This window comes from Protopterus annectens, chromosome 8.part0 (genome assembly GCF_019279795.1).
Source record: "Protopterus annectens isolate FY-2018-M chromosome 8.part0, PAN1.0, whole genome shotgun sequence".
Lineage (NCBI taxonomy): Eukaryota > Metazoa > Chordata > Ceratodontiformes > Protopteridae > Protopterus > Protopterus annectens.
The window spans coordinates 1907344519-1907367059 of record NC_056741.1 but is presented as its reverse complement, the minus strand read 5'-3'; positions in this window follow the sequence as shown (position 1 = coordinate 1907367059).

Genomic DNA, 22541 nt, shown 5'->3' with positions numbered 1-22541 from the left:
TAATGAACTGCTCATTATGACTAACAATATTATGTTCATTTAAGCAACTCCTAACAGCCTCGATGCCAAACTCATTGGGTATACTCGTAAATAAACTCTTTATATCCAGAGTAACCATTAGAGTGTCAGAATTTATTTTTTCAAGCAAAAGGGTATTTTCAAGATCTTCTAACAGTTTAAACGAATTTTTTAAAATGGTAGGTACCATTTCTATCAATGGAGATAGTTTAAACTGCACATATTGTGATGCATTCTCTGTTAACCATGACTGGCCAGATACTATCGGCCGCACTGGTGGGGGATGTATCCCTTTGTGTATTTTGGGCAACCCTTTGATAACAGGAATTAATGGGGCCCCAATGTCAAGAAACTCATACAACTGCTTATCAATGCATCTAGACATTAGAAGATCGTAGATCGTATCTTGAACATTCCTAATAATCAACGTAACCTCAGATCTACTTATTAAAGAATATGCAGCATCATCATTCAGCATCTCATTCATCAAGTTGTTATAGAAAAAGGAATCCATTATTACAACCCCCCCCTTTATCTGCAGGTCTGAATATTAGTCCATCATCATTACATAAAGAGTCCAAGCTGTGCCTCTGCATTTCATTCATATTGACAAACAGTCTTTTATGTCTTTTCTCCTTGTAATAGGCATAAAAGTCATATTCACAAGCTCGTAAGAAACACTCAATAGAGCCTGGTAAAGGTGGTACGAAAGTACTTTTCCTTTTGAGGGTAGTGGCTTTGAACATATGTTCATTATAATCAGAATCTTTATAGAGAAGCTTTAAAGCCACTTTCCTGGTAAATTTACGAAGCATTATTAATGTATCCGAAAGTTCACTGCCTCGAGAGGGAATAAACGACAATCCCCTGTTTAGCACCGAACATTCACTTTCAGTTAACGTTCGGGATGATATATTGAAAAATAGGGTGTTTAATATTTCTTCTTCCTGTTCTCCCAGTTGTCGCCTGACATCTTGCGTTTCCCCCTTCCCCTGCTGGTAGACCGCATCTGTGCTCGATGCTTGTATGGAAGCGGGGAGTTTAAAGTAGATGCCGCTTTGGGAGCAGTGTTCTGCACAAGCATAGCTTCTTTCGGTCTCGCCCCTCCTGTTGTATGTTTTAAACCCTGCTGATTACAGGGTAACGAAGAAGTAGATAAAGTAATATCCACTTCAGATTGTGACGAGACAGATACGCCACTGTTGGAAACATCATTCTCTAGATTACTATTATTAATAGTGCTGGTGGAGCCATTAACTACATCCTTATTCATTTCATTAGTCCCTCCTGAAGCTACTGCTTCAGTAAATCTCGGCCATAAGAAAATGTTGCCGGATTGAAAATCATTACAATCTCGTCTGAGTTTTCTAAGTTTCACTTGCTCCAATTTATTACTATAAAAAGTTACTTGTGCTAGCATGTTATTTAGCTTAGATATACAGAGTTCACTCTTGTATTTTGCAGTCATATTTTTATGCTCACCTTCAACTTTGCTTATAAGTTCACTTTCTATCGGCTGGAAATACTCAATCAGCAACCTCAGATAATTGTTGCCGAGATCTAGATTTAATTGCTGCCATCTTCGTAGGAGCTCTGGGTGAGCCTCCCCATAGCTCGGCATGCAGAGGACGCGCATGCCTCGCGGGATAACCTTGAAGTGCAAGCACGCCTCCAGGTGCTTCCTCTGCCAAATGAGCCTGTGGAGTTTGTAGAGGTCATTCTCCAGGCTCCTCAATTCTCCATAAAACTCCTGCATATTTTCATTGTTGGTATTCACCACTGACGGAGCATTACCTTGATTGTCATAGTTCAATAGAGAGTTCTCACGTTGATGGAACAACACGTTCCAGTTAGTAACTTCACCAGCATTTTTGGGGACATAATCCAACTCTATGTTCAGAGTTTCCATCGCGTGTTGGCTAGCCAGGAGCAAGAGCAGAAAGACTGAGACTATTAGCACCAAACCCAGCACGACCATCCAAGACACCAGCAAACGAGCAGCAGAATTATCCAACAAATCACTGGAACCTCCACGATGGATTAGCAGCAACAAATTTTATTGTATAAAACAGAACAAGCGCTTTCATGCACCTAACAAGTGCGCTTCATCAGGTTGTAGTGCTTAGGAATAAATGCTGCCATTATATAGTTATGGCATACGCCCTAATTAACAAACATTTAGGCGGGTAAAAACAATCTATACAAATTTATCAATCACTAATACTATTAGGATTATGAAACCAGACAAAGGGGTGGTGTTGTGTTAATGAACTTAAATGATTATAACAATAAGATGCTATTTATTTTAAACAATAAAGCCTATGCAAAATCTTCCATCAATTAATTGAATTGTGCTTACACAAAAATAAGGAGTGAACTACAAGATCTCTTTATAGAAGGTTCTATTTCTATTGAAAGTCTGAATTACCTATCAGTTTTACATCCAAGAGTGTCAGTAATGTTTGGCTTACCTAAGTTACACAAGAATTTAACACAACCACCCATGTGCCCCATAGTAGATGCTAAGGGATCCATTACACACTGCTTGGCTAATCATCTTGACCATAAACTAAACATTTTGCTTTTAATGAAGCTCATATTTGTAAAGATTCCTGGAGCTTCCTGGAATCTATCAACAAGATACCTTTTAAGGACACTTGTCTTTTTGACTATTGACATAAAAGACCTTTACTCTGTTATTCCTCACAGTATTGGTCTTGATTGGTTCAGTGAGTTCCTTTATGCAAAGAAAGTTGGTCATTTTGATATATTACTCTACACACACCTTATGGAAGTTGTGCTTAAAAACAATTTCATTCGTTTTAACAATGAAACCTTCTTACAACAAGAAGTGGTAGCTATGGTTTTGTCATGTGGTGGTCTGTATGCCAATATAGTTGTGACACAGCGGGAGAAGAAATTCCTTTTTCCCTCGAGTTTCTATGGTTACATCAAACACTATACTCGATATCTGGCTGACATCTTTATTTTATGGGATAGACCTGAGTTATTAAATAATAAATTTATTCCTTATATTAATTCCAGCACATAATTTTTAAAGTTCACTTATACACATCATTTAGATGAAATTTCCTTCTTTGACATTTTCCTTGTTAAGGACTATCAAAATAAGAAATTTATATCAAAAATCTTCAGAAAAAAGACATATTCAAATTCTTTACTTCACTATTCAAGTTCTCACCCACTGAAACAGAAGAAGGCTATAGTGAAGGGACAATTTGTCCATGCTGCATGGATGCTGTCTATTATGGAAGATTTTTTTGTCTGAATGTGATACACTCAAGTATATGTTTCTGAAAAGAGGATATCCTGTTAGTTTTGTCATGGGGATTTTACCTGAAGTTGTTAATAAAAGAGAAAGGGCTTTCTATCTACTTTTGCTAGGAGAAGATTTACGACACCAGAGCCCTAACACCAACAATGACAGAAAAATCCAAGCCACTACTTCAGGTATTAGTGACTACAGGACTTCCTTAATAACTGTCTTTTCTTCCGACAGTATTGCAATAAAACAAATACTTAATAAGAACTGGTCCATCCTAAGACAAGATAAAGCTATTAGACCCTTCATTGATACACTTCCAACCATAGTTTATAAGAAAGGTAGGAACCTAAAAAATGTATTTAAAGCAAAACAAAGTGGACTCAAGCACAAACTTGGATGTATGAACAAATGTAATATGTGTCACTTTTGTAAATACATTAAGGAAGGGTCCACTTTTAACATCAACAATATTAATTTTAAAATTCATCATAGAAGTAACTAACTCTGAAAGAGTGATTTATTGGGCTGTTTGTAACCACTGTTATTGTTTTTATATTGGTAAAACTGACAGGAAACTAAAACATTGCATTTATGAGCACCTCTATGAGATCAAAACAAAAAAGCTAACCAATGCTTTGAGCAAACACATATTGGACAATGAAGAACATATGTTTAATTTTTTTGTAATAGACAGTATAAGGACAGACATTAGAGGTGGAGCCTGGTCCATACTCTTAGAAAAGGACAAGGCCTTTAACACTATCCCCCCACTCTGGAATCACAGATAAATTTACTAAGCTGGGCATTAATCCCTACGTCACTCGATGGGTTGCCAACTAGCTTACTGACAGAACCAAAACTGTAAAAGTAACTGGCTCCAAATCCAGCTCCAGACAAGTGATAAGTGGAGCACCTCAGGGTTCAGTCCTGGGACTACTCTTGTTTCGCATCTACGTCTCTGAAGTACAGGCCAGTACTAAGAGACTCTGGCTAACAAAGTTCGCAGATGACTCCAAACTGGGAGCCATTATTGAATCTCCAAATGATGTTGATACTCTATAAAAGGGACTTACAGAAACAGATGCTTGGTGCCAGAGCCATGGGCTCAAGCTCAATGCCAAGAAATGTATAGTTATCCCCTTTGGGAAAAAACATGTACCCATGAATTACCACATAGATGGCAGTACACTAAACACCAAAAGTGTGATAAGAGAATTAGGGACACAGGTGGACAGTGGTCTCACCTTCAATAAACACATCACCACAACAGTCAAGAAATCCTTCTATGTAGCACACCTCATCACTAAGGGCTTTTCATCCAGAAAAAAGGAGGCCATTGTCCCACTGTACTCATCCCTCATTAGACCCATTATGGAATACAACATCCCATTTGGTATGTACTTCTCAAGACACCTGCAACAACTGGAAAGGCCGCAGAAATACCTCACTAAGAGAATCACAGGCCTAAAGCAGATGCCCTACGCTGACTGCCTTAAAAAACTCCAGCTATACTCTGTCGCATATCGCCTACTCAGAGGCAATCTCTGCTTAACATACAAGGCCATATGAAACCCAGAGCTGTTGGACATGCTACACTTAAAGAAATCCCAATCCCTCAGAGCCGCACGCTCCAGGGATCTAAACCTTGCCATCACAATAAACAAAACATGCTGGAGGGATAGGTTCCTGACCCAGAGACTCCCCAGACTCTGGAACAGACTGCCCATACATTCAAGCAGAGCGCCTCTTTGGCCCTCTTCAAAAGGAACCTTGACGATTGGATGGGAGAAAGGAAATTCACCCTGGGGATTATGACAGTCGCCCTGCTAGACAGGGGTCCAGGGAAGTAAATAGTGTGGGAAGAAATAGCCAGGGAATTGTTATGGCTAAGCTTGTATAGGCCCTAGGGCCAATAGCCTATTACCAACCTATGAACCTATGAAAAGAGAGAGCTTTACTGGCAGTTGCACTTTGGTGCAGGTAACTGGCCAGGATTAAATGAAAATATTTCAAACAACTCCCTTTTAAAGCTCAAAGCATTAGACAGATAAATTACATGGTATTATATATTTTAAAAGTTATCATTATTTTTTTTGATAAACACTTTTAATACTGAAATTTATACATTTTTACATATTTCTATTCTGTTTTAATAGTGAACAAACTTTTTTTATATAGCATATTTATTACATACAGTTGTTTTACTGCATTTTAATAAACAAAAGAAATGGAAGATCAGTGCAAAAAACGCCAACCAATAAACAAACCAAAAGCACTGAATAGAGAAGAGTCAAGCACCGGGCAGCTGAGATGAAAAAACAAGTTTATTGTAGATCACAACCTCCACAGAAACATGAAACGCAAAAAAGTCACACAGCGTTTCTTGTCGATACAACAGACTTCTTCAGACAGAAACCTCAACTTCAGTTTGCACAGAGATTAGTCTTCCACCCAGAAAATTCCTTGCTCTAAGTGGTATACGACAACTCCACTCAAGAGCCCTCTGCTGTACTGGCAAACATCTTCTCTCAATTATAATAGTCTCTGATTCCCCAGAAAAGCTTGGAATACTGTTTATACCTTTTGGATTTTTATGTGGCTACACCTTTCGTGTGTTTTACTGAATAAATTCCTGGATAAACTGTGAGTCGGCTGTTGTACCTGAACTCACTGCTGCTGTTTTTTTTGTCATTTGCAATTGAGAGAAGATGTTTGCCAGTACAGCACTATTCAGTGCTTTTGGTTTGTTTACTGCATTTTAATGTTATGTCTTTAAGGGGGTGTGTTTTCTTTCATTTTATGATTATGATGCCTTCCACATGTCTTTATAAGGGGGACTTTATAATTGTATTATATCTGATGAAGTTCTAGTGTTCTGGGATGAAAGTGCTTATCTGTTTAATATGGATTTAATAAAGCTGTGTTTTGCACTTGGACGACTTTTGGATCGATTTTTTGGCTTGAATAAGCATTCTGCAATTTCAGTGGGTATTTTAGCTGCCCTGTTTGGCTTTCTGTCTTTTGAGTTAGTTTTTCTTTGTATTTTTTGTTTTATAATTGGAATGTACTTAGAACAATTCCACCAGATACTGCTGTAGAACACTTCAGTAATATATTTTCATAAACCTTAAATAATCTAGCAGCAGTACATAATAAAAGAGTAAAGTCCAACCCCGCACCATGGCTGACAAAAGAAATAAAAATCATGATAAAAAGGGATAAAGCTTGGAAAAATTGGTATAAAAATAGAACTGAAAATGCCTTCCAGCAATCTAGACATCTTAGAAACCTACCAAAACTCAATGTCAAATAAGATAAGCATACATACTATGCCAACCTTCAAGACAAAAAAAACAACCCAAAGGTTTTTGGCCATCAATAAATAAACTACTCCACCTTAGCAAGATCACCACTCCCTCTCCAAAAACAGACAATATGATAGAGTATATCCCTACACTGTTTAATTCCTACTTTATACAGTCAACATTATGTCTCTTATACACTAATTCATCTGCCCCCCTCTACCCCTGCCCAACCAAAACTACCACAGCTCTTCAGTTTTAGTCCAGTACTTACTTCACTTATAATGATTTTGTCCTTTAAACTAAAAACTACTTTCATAGCTGTAGACCAACTATCATCAAAATAGATAAAATTGCCACAAAAGTCATAGCCTTCCCTGTGTCCATACTAATTAATTGGTTCACAACAGAAAGATATGTCCCATCTCTGTGGAAAATATCCTACATTATACCACTGCACAAAGGCAGCACATCTACAACATTTCATAACTACAGACCAATAGCAGTTATCTCCCCTCTCTAAAATATTAGAGAAATGCATCCATATGCAGCTGATGCAATACCCAACCGCAAATAACCTGCTCTCAGAAACACAACATGGCTTTAGGCCCCAGCACAGAACCACTACTGTACTACTCCATTTTTTCCAATATAATAAACTAGCATAGAAACAAAGGTCTTTTGTGTCCACTGTGTTCTTAGACTTCTCAATGGCATTTAATAATGTCTCACACCAGCAACTGTTCCTTCTCAATGGCATTTAATACTGTCTCACACCAGCAACTGTTCATTACAGTCTCTCCAATAAGATATCACAATATTCCTTGTTGTGGTTTCTTAGTTACCTATCTGGAAGGCAACAAGCCATTAAATGGCAACAGACCTACTCATCTTTTCAACCAGTTACTACAGGTGACTCTCAGGGCTCTATCCTGAGTCCTCACCTATTTAATATATTTATTAATGACTTCCACTCACCATGATAGTTTAGTTTAGTTTAGAATGCATGTGACTCAACATTAATATGTGCTGCCTCAACAATAAATAAGTTCTAAAACATTACCCAAAAATATTTCTCCTCTGTAGAAACCTGAATCAAAGAATCAAACCTCCTACTCAACCCCAAGAAAACTAATTTAATGCTTTTTACCTCAAAAAGTTGCCAAAATCAAAAGAAATCTTTTACCATAAAGTCAGCAAATAATACTGTCATTGAAACTATAACTCACAGTAAACTTATTTATTTATTTAACATTTGTCTACCATGAAAGTCCAACTTGGAACAAGCCAATTTTTCAGTGGAGGCCCAGGGAGAAACGCTTCAGATGCATGTCTTTGTAACCTCTAGGCATTATAATAGATGACAATCTCAAATATGACCAGCATATACTGTGCACCATTAAACTACACATCAGAAACTAGGCTCCCTGTATAGGATCAATGGATTCCTTACAGATACTGCAAGAAAAACTCTAGCCATCACCTTCTTATTGCCAACTCTCTTATACGCTGCTCCTATACTAACAAATTTAAACAATAAAAAAAGAAAGAAACTTACCTCCTGCTACAATAAAATAGCTAAATTTACCATAAATCTCCCTCATAGGACCCACTATTGTCATAGCTTACTGCAATTAAATTGTCTTGTAGTTACACGACTACCTAACATACTCACAACAAACTACATCACACAAACTCATTCATTATCCAGAAAAATACCCTACACTATAAAACTTTTTAGTGCCCTACTGTCAGCAAGGGACCTCTACTCTATTAACAGATTCTTATTAATTACAAATTAGTCAAATAATGTTGCAGGAGACTCGCTGTACTCCCAATGTGTTACTAAACTCTGGAATAGTATTCCCATACAAATAAAACTTTCTGACAAACTCAATAGTTTTAAACCACTGCTTAAACAACATCTTTACCAGCCCTGGTCCTGCACATACTCATCACAAGGTTAAGACTTTGTGTTCACCATAAGATACTCTCCATATACTCTCCTTAAACAGAATACTCTCAACTTCTCACCGAAATGACAAAACATATTTTTATACATAACTGCTGCCTGTGCAATCTACTAAGTTGCACATGGACTTTCTCTTTACTAACTTCCACCTCTGTAAATCTTAGAATGTGTAAATGTAACTACTGCTTGTGTATAAATGTAAATAGAAATGCAACTACACTGTGTCTAAATGGAACTTAGTGCAATGCAATGTAAGCAAATGGAGCTTTTCTTTCCCGGGCCTCTGCTGAAAATGGTATTACCCAGTCAGACTTTCCCAGTAACAAAGACAAACAAATAAATACATATATAAACACATAAATAAATAGTGGCATTATACTATGACTGGTCAGATATAGAAGCTGGCAATCAAAGGATGGGAGCAGGTGTAGGGTAGGACACTTGAAAGTAAATGGTAGTTATGCCTTTTGGGGGAACGAAGCTTATCTGTCAACTGCTAATATTTAGATATCGCACTATAATTTTTGCCCTCAAGTTCACCATTATTCCTCCTACACTTACATGTTCATCATAAAGTCAGACCTGCCATGAATAATTAAACAAAGCCCGTACAAAGATTCTTATTACTAACTAAACAGGGTCTAGTATACAAAGACCTTCTGCTGTGAATAATAACAAAGTGCTCCTATCTGTGACTCTCTGCTATGATTCTAAAGACCAATGCTTTGATTTTTAATGCTCAGATGTTGAGAGGCATGGCAGGAAGGGAAGAAGAGAGGTTGCATAAAGTTGAAGATATGGAATTAGGGTACAATGTAAGATAAATGAAGTGTGAAATAGCACAGCCCTGCAAATAGGTAGATCCAGCATGGAAGGTAAAAAGGCTGTTACAGGCATCAGGTGAGGAGTAGTGAGATAAAAGCTTGCTGTATACAGGTAGAGGAGAAATAACAGGATAGAATCAATACTGGAGAGGGTGAGGAGAGATGGTGGTGGTTTGGGTCAAGGTTGATGAAGGTGCTGGAGGTGATCAGCCAAGGTCAATTAGGCTTACAGGCATGCTGTGGCATCTGCATTGTACTCACTAAAATGGGCAAAATGAACACACCAGCTCAAGTTAGGTAAAGAGATAAGGTAGGCAATATGGTAGTAATCAACTAATTGTTTATTGCCAATTCTATACAAGGCTGAGGGAGATGTTGTATGGCGTAGGTATGCATTTCCTGCACATACATCTATGGATATTTGTATGCTGCTTTCTCAGTTACAGACAACAAATATAGGATGTTAACTAGGAATGATAACTTTATGTGGAGCCTGGGGAGATCCTACTGCTGCACTCAAAGGATTCTAAAGCGGAGAGTGACAGGAAGTTAGATAAGAGTTATCTTGTGTGCTTTTATGCAGCATGGAAAGGAAGGGTGTTGTGGTATCTCTGTGTATTTCCATATAGCCATTAGTGTTGATATTTTTGCTGAACCACATCTATAAACTCTGCTTAGTTTCTGACTGCATATAGAGTTATTGTTTAATCATAGACTGGTTAAGTCCGTGAAACTCTTAGCTCTCAGATTTGGGTGTTTCCTTAGAGACTGCACCTGTGTATGTGCTCATAATTGTTTAAAACTTAATAAAGATTATCTATAAAAATTCCTTTCCCTGCTTCTGTTTTAATTGGAGTTATGCTATTTCATAAATGAAATGCCAAATAATGTAGAAATATCTGGCAAAATCAAGCCTTTGCTTTATTTTCTGTTATTAACACACACACACACACACACACACACACGTATATATACATATATATATATATATATATATATATATATATATATATATATTGATGTTTAATACTTTGCTTTTTAGACAAAAACAATTCAAAAAGTTTCCTACAATTAGGCACATTCCTTCCTGAAACTGATGAGAATGGGATGTATTCCTAGCTCAAATGTAATGGTCAGTGAAGCACAGGATGATTTGCTATGTTTGACATACCTTCATGAATGTGGGCAGGCTGTGAGCTATCAGCTAAGGACACAGGCCAATAAGCCCAGTATCAGTATGTTGTGAGCCAGGACATGAAAAGGGTAACTTAAACTGAGAAGACAATGTAAGGCAAGCTACAGAAGTAGCTGTGTATCTAATCCAGTGATACAAAAAACATCACTCACAAACTTAGACTTTGTGTAATGTTGAACATGGATGCAATGCTGGTAAATTCGACTATGTAGATAATATGACTCTGTTCTACTGCCACTTGTGTAGAATGATGCAGCTTACAGTACTGTTCACATACCAGACATTACCCATGGAATGTTAGACAGCAGTTATAAATGTTTTAAAACAAACCACTAAATCAAATCTCTCAATCTCTGGACAAAGCTGAAAATAATGGGGTGGGGGGACAAAGGGGGGCAAAAGCCCAAAATAGGGACAGAAGTTAAATACTGCTCTTATAAACTTGGAAAGCTGCTAGAATAACAAGATTTGTGTTAGCATGCATTTTCTGAAGGATATGAACTATGAAACTCAAATGTATGTCATTAATTAGTTATTTTAATCCTCAGTGATTTGCCAGAAATCCAGCTTTTTATGAGGAACAGACCAAACATATGAGGCAAAAATTTAGAAATTCTGTGAAAATCTGCCTAGTTGAGAGATGTGCACCAAATGCATTTGTACAATGTTGTTGTTGCGTCTTTCGGCTTTTCCCGGTTAGGGGTCGCCACAGTGGAACTCCGGTCCGCTAATGATTGGCAGTGGATTTTTACGTGCTGAGTTGCCAGCCCTGATGCACAACCTTCAACAAAGGCACACCCATTCACAGATGTCTCCACACAGGAGATGCTCTAACTGGGAATTGAACAGGACAACGTCTTACTGGGAGGCGACAACGCTACCGCGGCACCACTACCGCAGTGCATTATGTTAAAATGTCAATTCCACTTAAAAGTGGCCAGTCCAACAATGGTATATAATAAGGAAATGCAATACAGAGCAAACCAGCCAAACAGAGCAACAGTTCCTGCTACAGAACACAAATTAAAAGCTACACTTAAAAATAATAGGCAGTAAGAAAAATATAAATTAAGCCCGGTATAAACAGAAAGTCCAGAACACTGCTGATTTACTGTTTTTATTAGAAAATAATATTGTCCCAAATTAACAAAACTCTGACAAAATAAACAGTATTAACAGATTAGTGGCAAATGCACTTTAAAATCTCAAAAGGTGGAAATTAATTAAAAACACTTCCCTGGTGTTTTTTTTTTAAACTTGTAGCAAGGTCAAATCTGAGTATAACTGGTAAATCAAGTAGCAGTGTAGAGTATAGAAATGCAACATAAAGTAGGACCCACTGCAACATAAAATAGCTCAGCCAGACAGTACTGATGGCCCTGCTATGTAGCACAATTTAAAAAGGTACACTTAAAAATCAGAGGCAATCAGAAAATACATTGTAAATTAAGCCTGAAACCAGCAAAATGCAGTAACATTTCCAAATCTCTCAGTTATATTTAATGCAGTTGCATAAATGTCGCTACCCCATCTTTTTCATAATATTTCTAATCAATGTGTTTCAAAGTCATTCTCAACAATGGGCAGGTTTACCTGTAGGGAAATGTTTCGTTTACTTTTTGTTATGCTGACTAGTTTGCTAAAAAAACAATAAAACATACTCTTAGTTTTGTCACATTGGACATTCTTTTTACATTTGTTCAGCCCTCATTACTGATTTCCTGCTGTCATGTGACTCACATCTACACAATTACCTTTCTTCACAGGAGATATTGCGAAAACATGCTGAATATAGTAAGGGCATGTATAAGATTAACAGGCAGATTTTTTTGTAATCACTAAATAATACATCTGTATCTGGCTTCAAAAATATTGTTTAATGTACGTGATCCGCCTGAAAGCTACACAGCTACTCTGATCTTTAGAAAAAGTCAAAACATCAAAGGATACTGAACCCCTTTTAAAAGTGAGTTCCAATTCTATTTTGAAAGCATTTTGCAGTAAGGAAGCAGAACAACGCTGTACATTAAATGGCTGCATGAATAAATCAATAAGCATTTCATGCGTGTTTCATTTCTTGATTTATCATGCCAGTCAGCTGCTTGCAACTTCACAAAAAACAAAATCTCATTTAATTGCAGTGTTTGCCTACACAGTTCTTAAAAGCTATAGCAAGATGTTATCTAATGTGAGCATAACTAACTTATTTCTGTAATGAATTACAAAACTTCCCTGTGAGAAAAGATTCAAAATGCTAAAACTTTATGAAGATTTTTGCCAATGAAAAAGGTAGCACTGGTTCTGCACGTTTAAGAAGGCCAAACATTGATGGTGCAATGTATAAACTTTTTAAAATGTGGTCTGGTACCTTCAGGCCCTGTGTCTTTCCTGGCACTGCTATACATTACCCAGTGGTACCAAAGTTTAGGCTAAACCCAATTTATATAACGAAACCCCTGATTCTTACTAGCATGCGTAAAGATAATATTTTCTATACCCCCACAAAAGTTCAAAGTCTGTGGTGGGGTAGTAACAAAAAAAGGACAAAATGATGACTCAGTGGATAAGATCTTTGGCTCACAGGGTTCAATCCTAATCTCTTTTCATTGTCTGTGTGCAGTCTGCATGTTTTCCTTGTGTCTGAGTGCCTTTTCTGTGGGCACTCCTGTTTCCTCCCTACTTCCAAAAACATGCAGATTACCTAACTACTCTACACAATCTATATACATACATAGTATTTTCTGAGGCCTGGGCCATGGCTGAAAGCGTTCATGATGACCTGTTCACTTATTTGTTAGCAAATTAATAAATTAAAAACAAATGCAACAGTCCTTAAATCATTCTGTCAAATGATGGAGTAGAATATAGCACTCCACTGGGATCGGGATTTGGTGGTAATGTAGGAGCTCTGGATGACTTTTATTTTGGTCATATTACAATGTTACAGTCCTATATCTCATTAAAGAACAGCCTAGATGGATATGTTTAGCACAGCATATTCATTTATGAGTTTACAGCACACCTCAGTTCACTGGCGGAACTTGTGAAAATATCACAGATTTCACTGCTCTTTCCCCTGTGGCTGACACATCCATGGTGCATGACCTCATAACTAACTAAATCAAGGAAGGATTTTATCAACACCAGCAATGTGACTTTTGTACAATGCACGATACTTTCCTCTTAAATATGCAGTGCTTCAGCATAATATTCTTAACTGTAAAAGATGGTCTCCTTAACTTTACTCAGCAGCAGCAAAAATTCAAAAGACATAGGTGAACCCAGGGTGGCTATAGCAGTTTTCTTAGAAAAGGGGAAAAAAAGATTTATGACAAAAATGCAGAGACATTAATCAACAAAACCTCAAAAATGTTGCCAGGCAATGATGACGCGGGCTACAATAATGTTTTTTTTTTTGCTCAAGAGCTGACTGAGTATTCCTAGGAATCAGTATTTAAATGACATGAGGAGTTACTTCATTATCTATCGGTAAGCTAAACTGATGTACAGGTGATAATACAGGAAGTCACCATAGTCAAAGAACAATTTACCTACATCTGTAGCCTGACAGCTGGTGAGACTGACATTTTCACTGTAGAGAGCTAATTATTTAAAGCAGAGCAATACATCAGATATTTTTTCATCTTACAGTTTACAGATACAGTACTGCCAAAAAATACATTCAGTCATTAATATTTTAAACATAATATAAAGCAGCAGGCCTTGCATTCTTGGAGCAACCATTTTGTACTGCAAATCCAAAAAGGGGGGAAGTGAAAAATTCCTTTAATGAGGTTTTAATAGATAGGTTATAGATAGGTTAATAGATTAGTACTAGGCTAACTGCCCTTGCGAGCCATTTTAAGCCTAGCCAATTATCCCCTGTGAGACTCAAACCCTGTACTTTGTGTTTGTAAGGCAAACCCCTTAACCATTAGGCCACCCTCCCAACCCTACTAATTGTTCAGCTACAGGGTACTACAAACCTCAAGGACTGCAGCTCTCTTCCTCCTATCTCACTCCTTTCTTCTGTCTGTCTCCCATCCTCTTCCCTTCATATGTCTGCTGATACACCATATAAATTTAGCAGCTCCTTTCCTCGGCCCTGATGGCCCTGCTCACTCCTTTACCCCCTTCATGGGGTGGTGTCCCTCCACCTTTCTAACCATGAAGTCATCATTCTCTTTAATGTGGATTCCCGCTGCACTACTGTTCTTCCCTTCTCTGTCTCTCCTTCAGCTTACTATACTGAAGCTGAAAAGCACAACTAACAAATGCCAAGCTGACTGCCATCATATAAAGCTACTGTGCTAAAACAGAAAAATAAATATGAAGCTATGTTAATATGGATATCAACATAATTCTAATGTTTGCACTGTTCTGTTCTTGTCCAAACTCTCAACATAAAGTATAGTCAATACCCCACTGTAAAATAATAATGTAGTCTGGTATCTTGGAACTTGGGATTGGGAATTCCCTCTCTTTTGACCTCCATGCAGCAACAGGAGTCAGAAAATTCCTGTGTTTAACAAACCTATTACATAAAGGCAAATCATCAGGTCTAAAGATGTTGTCATCTCTCTGTATGCAGAACTAATTATTAGCCCAGTTATTGAGTACAATGCCTCCTTTGGAATGTTTCTGATTAGACACATTAAGCAACTTGAAAGGTCTCAGCAGTTCCTAACCAAGAGGACTGCTAACCTAAAGTCCCTGAGCTAGCAGGAAAGACTTGAAGTGCTGTCCCTTTATCACTTTATTATATGCTTGTGTAGGGTGATCTGTGTCTTACATTCCAGGCCATTAGGGACACCATCCTTCTCAGTCTCTTGTATCTTTGTAAGTCAAATAGCTTCACTAATACAAGAAACAGGCACTTAAATTGCCACCAGCCAATAAATAAAATGTACTGTATGCATTATCCATTGCCTACCCAACCTATGGGACAGACTTTCCATGGCTATAAGTTAAAGTAATACCTTGCATCTTTCAAATTAAACCCTGATAATTTGATGAGTAACCATAAATGTACTCCAAGACTGACCTGCTTTGCTCTTCTAGAGAAGGGGGACACAGCATTAGGGTGGGTACTGGCAGAGCTGGATCATGGTCTAATGCCCCCCCCCGACAACCATAGCAATATCCCATTACTTGCTTGCCTCTTCCCAATTATCAGAAAACACTGCTCAAACCTGTCAGTGTGCATACTATTTTATTGTTTTTACTTTTACAATGATCACAGATTCATATTTTACTAAACAAATCACGTCCCACATTAAAAATAGAGCAAAAGTAAACTTTTCTTCTGAAACTGTTGTTAATGGAAAAAGGATTTTTGGCACCTCATTAGATTACAAGAGACATGCTGGGTTTCATAATCAAATAGCATAAAGTGAATCAATAATTATTGTCTATGTGATGGGTGCAGGAATTCAAAAGACAAAGTGGTAACATTTGTTAACAGCTTGGGCAATCCACTGAATGTATGTGTCACTTTCCAGGTTCAGTCACGGAATACTGCCTAGTGAATAGACTTGATCAGAGTCACACAGTATATAAATGAAGGCTGTGGGAATCAAACCCTGCAGTACAGAAACAGCTTACAGCACACTGTCTGGTACTTTGTTTAGATGAGTAATGCTGATTGTTGTAGCCCAGCACTTTGCATTTCACACCAGTGTGCTTGTAAAATCAAGATAAATTTAAATGTTTTCAGAGTTCAAATTTAAAAATTAAATGTCTGGACTTTATAATAAACACACTGTCAACAGTCAAAACAAGGAAACCAAGGATCATGCCCAAAGAACATGGCTCATGTGATGATGCTCCTGTTTACTACAATCAATTCCTTCCTTTATACCATACCTACTGTGGGATACAGGAACCAAGTATTTATGCATACATGCATGTGTGCACATACAAAACTATCAATTACAGCCACTTGTATGACTGGAAACCTTAGATATCTGCTTGAGATCAATTGAATAAATACATAATCGGCCAGCTCGCTGCTGTCAGCATCACACAGTGGACCCCACTATAACTTTCATCTTCCCTCTCAGCTTCTAAGCTCAAGAATCAAAGACCCAAAAATCAGGAACAAATTTAAATATTTCTCTTATATACTTAGAAAATTGATAGAATGACAAGAGTTTCATTAGTAAGCATTTTCTGTAGGATACAAAGTATGGAATTTACATGCCTGCTATTTACTGACTGAAATCCAGAACATTTTGCCAGAAAGCCACAAATTTTACAAGGAACAGACCAAAATACCTCTCAGCTTCTCAATAAATCTTGATAAATCCAAAAATATTTTATAACCATGTAAAACTATGAAAATGTAATGACTGCATTACTGACTGACTGCATGTTTTCAGATGTAAATTAAAGTCATGTAAAACACATACACCCACACACAACCAGTCAACCACTCTGCAAACAGTGGCACTGAAACCTGTCATTAGAAATGAGCTTTACTCCTGTACCACTCTGCATTAAGATACCATGGTCGGCATTGCACAGCATTAAACCACTCTGAATTAAAACAGTGATGCATTAAAATACAGATTCTGCAAGTAACAGTATCTGAAAATTCCCTGCTGCTCTGTGTTAAGAACTATTTTTATGCAATAGTATATCTTGATTAATAAACAAGTGTGCTTCTTCCATCTGATTTAAAAGCCTGTTTCCAATATGAGTTGGAGGTCTTCATCATTAGCTCAGATTTGAGCTGGTGAGAGAGACTGGAGGACTTGAGATGTCACAGACTGGAGCAACACAGGAGTGGAGGCATAATAAGGATTTTTGTGTTAGGGTTTCCTCTTTTTCTTTGTTAAATATTTCATGGCCAGGACATGCTCCCACAAAGCACTGGGCTATAGGCAGCTGCCTAGGTAGCCTTGTGCTGGATCCAGCTTGGATATTGGCAAGGTGCAAATGGTCTTATGACTTAAATGTCCTGTATTACCTATGATACTATAATTTTAATATGTCGGCACCTTCCTCCCTCACCTCTAGGATTCCTGCTTGCAGCTCCCCAACCTTCCTATCCCGACTCTTTGCACTGCATCATGATACAGGCCAACTGTGCTCCAAGTCCCCTTGTCTGATTCTCTTCTATGGTCATTTGTTTCTTCTCTCTCTGTTGCATGAGGCCTCCTTCCATCACAACTTAAGTGCACAGTTAGTGAGGTGTACCTCTTCAACACAACTCTGAACAATGCTGTCCCTGTGCAGGCCTGCCCCTGGCATACATCTGATCTGTCTGCCTAGTCTCCCCCCATGTTTCTTTAAGCTGCAAGTCCTTCTGCATTGTGTACTGCTGCAACCAGTCATTATGCACTGGAATTCCCTCCTTCCTTAGTATGCTGATGGCCGATACAGGTAATGCTGGAGAATGTTGCATCTAACCCCCTATCCTAGTATCTGTCTACCTACTTGCTACCACCTCATCTGTCTCTTCTGGCTAGTCATTGGTACCTACATAGGCTGCAACATCCCTCTGTCCCTTCTCCTTAGTGACCTTTTTGGTTACCTTTTCCTGTGTCTTACTATATCTGAGTCCAGAGAATGGTTTCACAGTAACCAGGCATTTCCCTTTTCCTTTGTCAAGGCTTTTAATTCTTTTGGTGCTTCACTCATCAGTCAATAACACCTTCTTCTCTTGTATCCTTACACTGGTAGTCATCAGTCACTAACTCCTTCTCCTGTGTCTTTACACCGCTTCATTCCCTGACTAATACTATGATCCTTCCCATCTATAAAATTTCACCATTCATTTCCACCAAACATCAGCCCTCCTCATGGTTTGTGCTGGTTGTATCTTCCCCCTATATTGCACCCAATCCATTTCTCACTTCTTGTTATTCTTTGTACAAGCTGTCTCCACTGTCTTGTTCCACAAATCAGGCTTCCTTTGCTGCCCACTTCCTGTGGCTACCATTGTGATGTTTGCTTTCCAATGGCTATCTCAAGTTCTATCTCCCAATCACTATTTGTAACTGTTGTCTGTGTTTATCCTATTCTTTGGTGTCCTTTCACTTGCTTTGTCTTTCAGTGCAATATCTACCACTGGCTCCTTCGATGTCAGTCTTTGTGCATGTCCTCTTATAAGCTGCTTTTCATAGCCCTACATTCTCCCATCCCCATCATCTTTACTGGCTATCTGTTGCATCTTCTTGAATTTCTTTCTGCAGTTTTGCAGCTGACTAGTGACAACACAGTCCACTCTAGCACCCATATTCTCACCTGAAGTTTCTCAGTATTCAGTCTGCTGTAGATGCCAAGTCTACTGGCACCCGAAACCTTCTGCACAAAAAAAAAAATATATATTCTGATCACCTCACAAATATCTCCCCTGCTTTTCTTGTCTAGTCAATGCTACTCCTTTCATGCATTCCCATTCTTTGAGCCACTTTAGCTAATTTTATCTTGACCAACAGGTCTTTTTGCCCTTGTTATTACTTAGCTAAGCCTTTCTACCTTGTTTTATACCTGACCTACTCAACAAATGCAAAACAAGTGGAAAATTAAAAAGATAAATAAAAGGAACAGGCAATTATCATATCATGTAACATAATTCCTTACTGAAGAACTTTGAAGAAACTATACACTGGCCCCCAGATTTACTATTCCTCCATGCAGGACTAGCTTAGTCCTGCACGGAAAGCAGCCATTTAGGAGCAAGATGGCATGCATAGTTATGAAGCACCTGTGCTCCTAAGCTTACATGGAGCGTGCAAGAGTGCAGGAGGCATTTCTGAGAGCAGAGCTCTCAGAATATACACGCCCCCACAATGAAGAACAGCAGAAAGGGGTAAGAAATGAGCGAGACCGCTCATAAGTGTCTGCATATCCCCACCAACATTCCCCCTCATGTACAACAGCAAGTAATCACCAATAAAATGAATAAACCTTTTATTTTTTTATTTTAAAATCTGATTGAAGCTAACCGTAGGTGCGTGGGTGTGCCCATCGCTTAGCTATGGTTAATGCAGCTTAAATGGCTGAAGAGGATAACAAGGAAGATATATGCAAACAAAGCAGCATAGCAATAGTGTACTGGGCAGAGCATTTGCCTTACGTGCAGGCATTCCCGGTTCGATTCCCACTGCAGCACATTTAATTTTCCATGGCAAAGCACATTATGACTAATATTTATGTTGCATAGCCCACTAAATAACATATATTTATGAAATGGAGTACTGCAGTAAATGCACATGTGAGGTGTCAGTGTCATAATGAATAAAACACTAGTAAGCAGGTTTAAGCACCAATAAGCAGTAGTAAGCATATTTAAGCACTAATAAGCAAGTTTAACCCCATTTGCGTGGGGGTAAGCAATGCGCACACAGGTTAAGCAATTTTCAGGATAACTCTCTATAAGCATATGTAACCAGTGGTTAGCATTGCTTACCCTTGTGCAAACCTGTGCAAACCCACTTACAACTGCTCAAAAGTGCCTTAATCACTCTGTAGCCAATGGCTCTTGTTCTGCCCAGCAACAAAAGAAACAGCCATGCAGGTCTCAAACCCAGGACCCTACACTCCATAGTCACAGTAGTTAACCACCAAGCCAACAAAGAAGTACAGATGAATGAGGTATCAGCAAACAAATCTTCACCATAGTAAAACCAACCTGAATCTGTGAAAGTGTGAAAGGAATCAGTATACAGACATATGTGCCTTAACCAACTACATAACATAAATACGTGAACCGGTGTACAGCAGTAAGGCCAGAAGTCAGATGTAATTGTAATAGAGTGTTGAAGTCCCTAATAAAACACAAGGACCCCATACAGTGTATGTACACATGAATCATGGATACCAGGCATACATATAAGGTGTAATGAATAATAACTCAATGTCAAAAAGGAATTATAATGAGAAGTCTAATGTAAGCAACGCTAAGAATTGCACAGGCCAGCTTAGGAGGTGTAAGCAATGTGTAGGCCAGCTAACTCAATATGCCCAGCGTTATACCCCTTTAAACAATGCCAACCTTAGGTAAGCAGGTTGCCCATAGCCTAGCCTTTTCAAAACCAGCCAGTCATGGAAAAGTGCAGGAAATCGGCCCTACTTCAACCCAAGAGGCGGGAATACATATCATAACTGGTTGTAACTTCCCCTTGCAGGCACAATGGCAGTAAGGGGAGAAGGTGTGCGCTTTCAGACACAGCGCTGTTGCATCCAGGAGTCCAAAGTCATGGCAGGACTCCTTGACAAAGACCATGATCAGAGACTGCTGCAGGGCCAGTACCAGGGCTCCCAATATAAGGTGGAGGCCTGGGACCATCTCTCCCATGACCTCACCAGTGCCACTGGCATTCCCCAAATTGGTGAGCAGGTCAGGCATCACTATGCCAACCTGAAGCAGCATAAGGGGGACCTCTTGGAGGAGTGAATCTAAGAGGCTAGAGCGGTAGGGGATGTTCAAGTTGTGTGTAAGTATCACCCCACTATGTGTGTAATAATTGTCAGCTCAGGTATATCATGGATAGGTATGGCTAAATATTCCTTTTATGTCCCCCACAGCTGCAATGGAGTGGCCACAAACCAGGAGGCCCACATCAGTCCCTGGCAAAGTTGCGACGAGCGGCAGGTCAGTAATACTCATGCATTTACTGTCATAGGAAATAAAACTAAAAGTAGTAGTAAATTAATTGCCTGTATAAAACCTGTATTGTTCAAGGCAAGTACTGCATACACTAGAGAATATGGCAGGAAGAGTCTCATATTGTTTGTATGTCAATAAAAGTGTAATAGCCTGACAATAAAGGTATAACTGCTGGACTGCATGTGTATACGCTGGTATCATATGATAATGTAGATTCGCAATCATGTAATAGTACTGTTGTATTAAGCACTGTTACCCACACTGTGCACCATAAATTGAATGTGTAGGAATGCCTGTACATGACAGGTGTAATTCCCAGAGGCCATTTAGTACAACTGAGAGACACATAGACAGTAAACAGGGAACATGCAGACAACACAGCCCAAATAGCACATGCAACTGAGATGTGAACCGTTGTGTTTTTAGCACACACAGCCATGGTTTGAATCCTGCCAGTGGTAGTACTCTGCATACAGAATCATACCCCACAACTTTACAGATATGTCCAGAATGTCCAGTAAAGTGGCTCATATCTGTTGCCTATCAACCTGACCCCTGGAGAATCAGTGGGATGATTATCTTACCTGGGTACTTTAATTTCCCACACCTTACATGGTTTTAAGTCTAGTGTGATTCACAAAAGTACTTTTTGCAATTCCTACCTGCATTTTTCAAGTCATCACTCATTTTCACAAAAGAAAAGTATCATCAAAGGTCAAGCTATATGTATAACCTCAGAGTTAGATGACGTTAAAAAAGAATTTGTCATCTTAAGGGATATGTTTATTGAAAGAGGGTATCCTAGAGACATGGTTGAGTCTGTAATGGATGGGGTTTACCATGAGAGGGGTAAGAAGTACAAACCACTCTTAGGGGCAGGACCTTCTTTACAAGCACACCTGGGTAAAACAGTTCCTCCTTCTGGACCTGTAAATCATACACAAGCTTGTATGGTTCAACACAGTGTTTTATCTAAAGATATTAAAGGTATTTTATAAAGGAACTGGAGTATATTTAGGACCAACCAGGATATATACCGTGTTGTGGGTGACCAACCTTTCTTTATTACTAAGGTAGGGATGAACTTAAAAGAACTATTGGAAACGCCCATTACACACAGAGAACATAATAATGGGAAAGGTACTAGGTGTTGTGGTTGTTGTCCACAGTGAGGTTTTATCTTCAAGGAAACTAGTGTTACATTAAGTGATAAAATGAGAACTAACATTATTTTTAGAAATGGCAATTGTAATACCCAGAGAATAGTATATCTGGCATTATGTGACACTTGTCCAGGATATTATGTTGGAAAGATGGAGAGATCTT